Source organism: Aulonocara stuartgranti (assembly GCF_965226115.1).
Source record: "Aulonocara stuartgranti genome assembly, chromosome: 22".
NCBI lineage: Eukaryota > Metazoa > Chordata > Actinopteri > Cichliformes > Cichlidae > Aulonocara > Aulonocara stuartgranti.
This window is the reverse complement of record NC_138957.1, coordinates 1,595,001-1,602,500: the sequence shown is the minus strand read 5'-3', so window position 1 is coordinate 1,602,500 and position 7,500 is coordinate 1,595,001. Positions and strand designations below refer to the sequence as shown.

Sequence of the window (7,500 nt, the reverse complement as noted above, 5' to 3'; positions counted from 1 at the left end):
TGTGACATTTGTGCAAAATGGTAAAAAGCAAAGTTTGAAGTCTGACATTTAGCATCTCTTCATATTCATGTTTAATTTGCTCGGAGTTGAGTTTTTTGCTTGCGTGGTATATGTTGATGCTCAAGTGTAAAGGATAAGTTGGAAAGGTTTTTTTTACTCTTCCGCTTCAGTTTCAGGTCACGGGAGTTGCTGGTCCGCTCTGTGCACTGAGATCATTTAACTGGTCACATTCAGCTCTGCTGATATTTAAATGGGTTGTTTTTGTAGAATCACTTGAACTGTTTTGTCAGCAGATTTGTCATGTAGTTTATCAGTTTCTGTAGTATTCCTGAGCAGATAACACAGGGCCCTGTGTGCCTTTTAAACACTATATGCACATCTGTGCTTACAGCACGAGCTCTGGTTGTATGGCCTAATGTGATCTTATTGTAATCAGGAGTGGATTTATGTTAGGTATGAGGAGCTTATGAACCCCCTGGCAGCCACCGTGGAGTCTGCGCTGTCTTTTCATGCTTCAGGGAACGTTGGAGAAAAAAAATGGTCTCAGGCTTAGATGGAGTTGAATTATTCATGGCGATAGAGTGAGAGGAGAAGTAAAAGCCTTCATTTTTGCTTTCTGCCCCTGGCTGTGCTGCTCTTTGGTGTGATTGGGTGAGTAGGGGTAAGAAGGCACATGATTATGCTTGTAGAGTATCAGTACCACATGGACTATCAGGGTAAGAGCGTTAAGAGGGTATTAAGACCCAGTAAACCCACTGGGTACCAGTCTGTAAGAGCTGTGAAGGATGTGGAGGATACTGATTTCTCCACAAGCAACAGTGGCTGGCTACTCCAGCTAATTACCAATGATTCACTACCATCAGGGAGGCTTGATGTCTTTGGCATTGGCACAGAATGGACCTGATGTAGAATTCCTGTTACCTGTTGATGTGCATAGCCAGGGAGGAATGACTGTTTCTGACCTGTATATATTTGTCTAGACTGGTCAGTTTATCCTAAACCAGAGATTTTCTATTGAACAGAATGAACTGTTTGTCACCCAAGTGTCACACAGGCCTTCTGGGCTTATTTTGTACTTTTGGCTATAAAATAAAAACTTTTTATTTGTTTTTGTTTCTAATGTCTCTGTAAAGCACTTTGAATCACCTTGTTGTTGAATTGTGCTATACAAATAAACTCGCCTTGCCTTGCCTTGCCTATAAATTTACAAAATAACTCAAATCTCTCTTTCTTGAATTTTCTCTCTAGCACATAAAGTTAAACATTTACCTGATGTGATGTGCAGTAAAATCGTCTTTCTGAATTGTGTTTCTAGCACAGGCTGTAATGGAGTTACTGTTAGAGTTAAAGAGAAGGCTTAGCCAAAGCAGTCAGATTAAAAGGACACCGTTTACCTTTTTAAATAAACAAGTAGGTGAATATCACACGCCCTTAAACAATGCCAGAGCACAACTGCAAATATGCTTTTGTGTGGGGAATTCAAAGCTGTGCAGCAGCCTTACAGTCTGTGGGTCATCTGCTCAAATCTGTGAGCAAAGGTTGCACCTCAACAAGTCTGCCCCATCTTTGTGAAAGATGTCCATCACAGTTTATATAATCACAGCCTCTGTCTGTACTGCACATGCTCAGTTCACCTGTTGAGGAGGCATAATAATAAATCAACGATAAATAAACTCACTTTCCCCCTTTGTATATCTCTACAATACTGTATAATAATGATCATAATTCTAGTAGTAGTTGTAGTTGTTGGTATTAACAAATGGTCAACAGTTGATGTGTTCATCCACCTCAGTGCTCAGTCCTGAAAGTTTCAGTGAAGTCTGTCATATTCTGTGAAGCGTATCCTTACTAATGAAAAGGTATGGGCTCAAAATGTGGTCATAAATATTTTGTACTTGTAAATCAGGATTTGTGTGTGCGTAAAAAAGATTTGTGTGTGGACTTAGCCAAAAAAACCCTGCAAGTTACAAGTACAAGTTTTGACCCTATTTTTCTTCCTTTCATCTGATTGGCCAGTGTCATGTCAATCACAAATGTAACTATCCAATCAGAGAACAGATGGGTTTGGCTGTCGGAGGGGTGCTTTTTTGGACTGCAGGTCCTTGAAGGGTGATACAGTTTGAAGCTGGAGGATCTCTATATAAATATCCGATAGCAGCTAGGTCCCCTAACTTTCAGTAGCTGTTGAAAGGATAAAGTTGTGCTATATCAGTGGTTAGAAATACCGTTATTATTTTAGGATTAGTTTAACACAAAGTCTGGGCTGACCCGGGACCATTGCTGTGAGTCACAGTGCACAGCATAAAGGTCCTTTCACATCGGATGCAGGGGAAAGCGCATCAAATCCGACTTCTCTGACCCTCTGCGACCATCTATCCCATCATGGTGTGACGGTGTGAATGGCGCAAATCCGATATCTTCAAATCCGATCTGGGTCACTTTGGTATGTGGTGCTGAATCCGATACATATCCGATGTTTTAGAAAGCGACTGCTGTTTGACGGTCACGTCGCATTAAATCCGTCTTTTACGTCACCGACACAAGACAGACGCCGACTATCAGCGCCCGACATGGTGAACGCTTCTATCCAGGGAAACTGCTGGGAAGACAGCGTTGGAGAAACGTGAACATTTTCTTTGTACTGTATAATCTGCAGATTCTGACAGAAATCTGCAGCTAGAAGCAGCGCTCCTCTGAAACAGCAGTAAGGATCATTATTAGGACAAATGTAAATAACAAAACTTTATAACTTAAAGCAAAACTGGGAAACGTGAAGTCTGAAGTCTTTACATTAAGGCCATCAGTCACACATCCTGTTGCTCTGGGTCTAAACAGAGCGTCGTGTGTGACGTCTTCTTTTGTGCACGCGGCCGCTCTGAGCGTTCACACTAGAGCGCGTTTGATCAAAAAATCTGAATTGAGCATCAAGACCTGCAGAGTGAACGTAGCCTCAGACTGTTTCTTGAGTTTTACAGTTATGAATATGTCTCTGTCTACAATGTGCCGTCTCTCAAGACAGTCAAAACCCTTTAACTGGAACTTGATCAGTCAGGCTAGAATCAAAAGTACTGATGTCATCAGGACATTTCCACACTGAGCCAACACCTCTCTGTTACAGAGCTGAGGACGCCTTTGTGCCCAATATCTAGAATAAATATCTACATTTAACCTACAATGACAAAACCAACTCAAAGTGCTCTGACTAAATCGAGTTTGTGCGATTGTCTCTACATTGTGACTGATGAGACTACAAACCATTATACACATTTAACAATTAAATGATCTGACAAACACATTTGTGTCATTTTCTGCTCATTTTATTTCCAAATTAAGAAGCAAATTCTGTGAGTAATTATGAAGATAATCACGCTGTCACTCTGTTTCTGAACAGCCTCCTCAAAGATCTACAAAAAGAAGCGAGGGCCCTAACGACACAGTTTCTCGGCCTGTCTTTCTGGGAACCTGTGGATCCATTTTGTGCGTTGTCCTCACTGGCAGATTGTTGCGTTTTGTTCTCACTGGCTGGAGAAACGCTTTTGTTACTTTCTAAACGTCTCAGCGCGTGACCGGAGCCGCTCGATGCTTTTAGCTCTGCTTTTAATAGCTCCACAACGGCTGCTACAAAAGTCGCGTCACCCTTTTCCATCACAAACTGAAGCACGTATTTGGATCCAAATATGCGACACAGGTCTTTGTACATTATGATGTACAAGTTTTTTACAGTTTTTAGAGGAGTCAAGTCTCCCCCAATCTTCTCTCTTATATCAGTCACTATCTGCTGAAAATTCAGCTTTACAGCAGTTGTTTGTGTTTTCTCAGAAACGTGAGCGACTAAATTTGCAAGACACAATATGAGAAAGGTATCGGTCTCTGCGGGCGCAGGAAGCGCCCCAGACGAGCACTGCGGGGCGTCGCTACATTTTTCTTCACTCTCTGAACTCTCACGGTCAAGATTTTGGACATCAGTGATTTGAAATGCATCACTGTTGCCCTCGCTACCCACATCTCCCTCACCTACACAAGCTGGAGTCTGTGTGCTTTTAAAAGTCTCTGCAGACTCTGGTTTAAAGTCGTCATCTTCCTCAGAGTTTGGCGAGTCAACAATGCTGTAGCTGCGACTCTCACCATCTACAAAAGGGGGAGCTAAGGTCTTTGTAAAGTCCTTTAAAATGTTCGCTACACTGTGAACCATCCCAACAAAGTTTGTTGGGGATGTGGATCTATCTGATTGCAAGGACGTGGACCCTGTGATACGACTCAGGGCTGAGTTTACGTTCTTTGCAATCGACACTGAAAATAAAGTCAGTAGTTTGTCTGAGTCACAAGACCGCCGTTGCCCAAAACCCAAGACCCAACCGAAGCAGTAATGAAAGATGTTTCTGAGGCTGGCCTGAATATCATCCTCTGTCACCCTGCAGTCACTGCACCCATCAACCTTCATCCTGAAAAGGGAGAGAAGAGAAACGTAGTCATCTTCCCACACTATCACTGCTTTGTCCAAATCTACAGGCGTCATTAAAAGAAACCACATGGACGACTTCACACGTGATGTAAACGAAGCAATGCTGTGTCCTCTGAAAAACCCCTCCGTCACCAGGATTACCCGATGAACCATCTCATGTAAAACGTCTAAGAAGAAGAAAGACTGAATCTGTGTTAGGCCCTACTCTGTTCTCATTGTACATGCTTCCTTTAAGCGCTATCTTTGAGAAATATCACATCGCTTTTCATTATTATGCCGATGACATTCAGATCTACTTTGAGTTAAATGATGACCTAGCTTTGTCCTTGAATTGTTTTCGAGAGTGCATGTGTGAGGTCAGACAATGGCTCCTGGCAAATACTCTTATCCTCAATGATAAGAAAACTGAAATTGTGGTCTTTGGCAGTAACGTTCTCCGTGCCAAACTTCGTGATGCTTTTGGTTTTCTCACTAGTTCCTTTTCCGACACTGTTAGGAATCTGGGCGTGTTACTTGACAGCTCTTTTAAACTTGATAAACAAGTGTCTGCTGTTGTTAGATCCAGTTTTTACCAACTCCGCCTTATTTCTAAGGCCAGGCAGTATATCCCGCATAAAGACCTGGAAAAGCTCATCCATGCCTTTGTAACTTCGAGACTGGATTACTGCAATTCACTCTATTTTGGTCTCCACTCTGCCCTCCTTCACAGATTACAGACAGTCCAAAATGCTGCTGCACGCATTCTAACCAAAACTAGGAAGTTTGCCCACATTACTCCCGTCCTAGCTGATTTGCACTGGTTGCCTGTGAAATATCCAATTTAAAATTCTGCTGTTTACTTTTAAAATCACTAACAACACAGCACCGAGCTATCTTAAGGAACTCTTAAGCTCATATGTTCCTGCTAGGGCTTTAAGATCATCCTCACAGTTACTGTTGGTGCAGCCTAGATCTCGGTTGAAGTCTAGAGGTGATCGAGCGTTTGCTCTGGCTGCACCAGAGTTGTGGAACAACCTTCCAATTGGCATCCGGGCGTCTGACTCTATTCAGTCTTTTAAATCACGGCTTAAAGCGTATTTGTTTAATCTTGCTTTTTCTACCGGTTAAATGCTGGCCTTGTTTGCAGCGATTTATTCTATTAATTTTCCTATCATGCTTTTATTTGCGCTGTGCATGTCATATCGCCATTGTGTTTTGATGGCATAGTTATATTGTGCTATAGTTATACTTTTTTCTATTGGTGGCTTTTTCCTGTGAACAAATTTTACACTTTTATTTTTTGTTTTTATGAAATTATACTTGTGTTCATTTGTTTTATGTTAAGCACTTTGGCATGCCGTTGGCTTTTAAATGTGCTCTATAAATAAAGATTGTTGTTGTTGTTGTTGTTGAATGAAACTGTTTGATAAAGCAAGCTTTAGATTTACCGGTCAGCGGAGCTTTCTTTGTCTCCACGATCATGGTTATGTGGGCAGCATGAAACCTGTCGGCGTATGACTTTATACACTACGGTGCTAATGTGCCCTATGAGTGCTCGGCACATCTCGGTCAGCAGATCGACGACATCCGAGGAGACGTCATCGGTGGCTAATGCCGTCCACTGTCTGAAAGAAAAACATTGAGACTGGTTGAGCGAAACAAACCTGTAACCAGTGAATATGTCTGTGTATGCTGGTAACTGTCTCGCTGACTTTGAGCTTGTGACTTACCTGAGCGATAAATCGTCTAAATAGTTTCTGAGGCATCGTTCAATGTCTCCAAATCTAAACAGAGGCACGCTGAGATGACTGCACCTCGGTTCAGCACGTTCATCTAATGGGATCTAGAAAGAACAGACAGATGTCAGGGAGCAGGCGTTACACATCCAAAATAACAAGAATTAGACCAGCAGCCAATGTAAGGTTTTTGTCACAGCTGCACAAACAGTATTGGTGCTCATTTTGGATGCTTCTGTAACAGTTAGTCCACCAGTACCACTAAGCTTCTCACATATAATCATTGCAATTATTGCATTTTCAAAATGTCTAAAATATTGATGAGAGGTGGTCTGATCAATTTTTCAGAGTCCTACCACGTTCATGTTTCCACAATCTCGTCCGTGAATTCACGTTTTGGCGACAGCTTTGCACAAATGATCACTTTTTCCAATCTTTCACTCTCCGTCCTCACACTAGATCTGGATAGTTGTGTACTTTTGACCATCAGGGACCTGACGTGACGTCGGTTCGAACGTTCAGCGCCTTTGGCCGTGGCGCATGCGCATGCTTCGCGTTGACTTCACGTGCGGCTTTTCTGTGTAGTTTTCATGGCATAGCTACTGAGACACGCCCACCTGGCAGTACTGCGGTCTTTTGCGCTCCAGGCATCGTTTGAACGTCTTCGAGTGGAAGTTTAGCTGAAATGAAGGACAGTGTCTTTGCTATAAGAAGCGTTTGTTTAGAGAAGGGCGCAGAGTATGGCGCCAACATGTGAACGCAGCTCTCCCAGCCCTGCTTTACAGCTCAGGTCACTAATTAGACAGTTAATGATGATTATGAGTCACCTCGTGAGCTAATGCTATTGGAGGATTTTAAGCATCCTTACCCGAGAGATGAATAATGTTCGTAAATGAACACAAGGTGACGTTAATGTCGAGTTGCGCCGTGCGAGGCTTGAGTCTGGTCGTGAGACCCCCTCACGTCCACATGATGGTGAATACTGTTATTAAAGGATCACCTTGTTGCTGACTGCCTGGCACTGAAGCGTAAACAGCAAGCCTCATTACAACTGAAAGGGCCGGGATTGATTACGGCTGTAGAGCAGCGGTCCCCAACCTTCGCTGCTCCACTGGCCGGTTTAACGTCAGACAGTATTTTCACGGTGTGGCGGATAAATGCAACAAAATAACATGATACGACAAAAACGGTGGTATTTTGTAAATATAACAATAAACGCGAATTAACTGTGTAATGGTGTAACTTTATTAGCCAGTCAAGACTGAGAGTAACATCCTCCATAATGCGCTCTGGTCGCTATGGTAACGTGTAAACCTTTCTTTC

At 42.6% G+C, this 7,500-nt stretch overlaps 1 protein-coding gene and 1 long non-coding RNA gene across 3 annotated transcripts in view; one reads left to right on the top strand and one right to left on the bottom strand.

Annotated features, from left to right (window-relative positions):
* thrb (thyroid hormone receptor beta) overlaps positions 1 to 7,500 on the top strand; it is a 116,458-nt gene that overhangs the window by 32,201 nt on the left and 76,757 nt on the right. The gene's annotated exons all lie outside the window — the stretch shown is intronic.
* The window catches only part of LOC309699135, a 2,069-nt gene continuing 453 nt past the window's right edge, over positions 5,885 to 7,500 (bottom strand). The window contains exons 1-4 of the long non-coding RNA XR_014274252.1: positions 7,046 to 7,500; positions 6,534 to 6,857; positions 6,172 to 6,284; positions 5,885 to 6,066 (exon numbers count right to left, since the gene is read on the bottom strand). The exon at positions 7,046 to 7,500 is cut by the window's right edge and continues 453 nt beyond it. This is a non-coding gene — a long non-coding RNA (uncharacterized lncRNA). The remainder of the gene's footprint in view (positions 6,067 to 6,171; positions 6,285 to 6,533; positions 6,858 to 7,045) is intronic.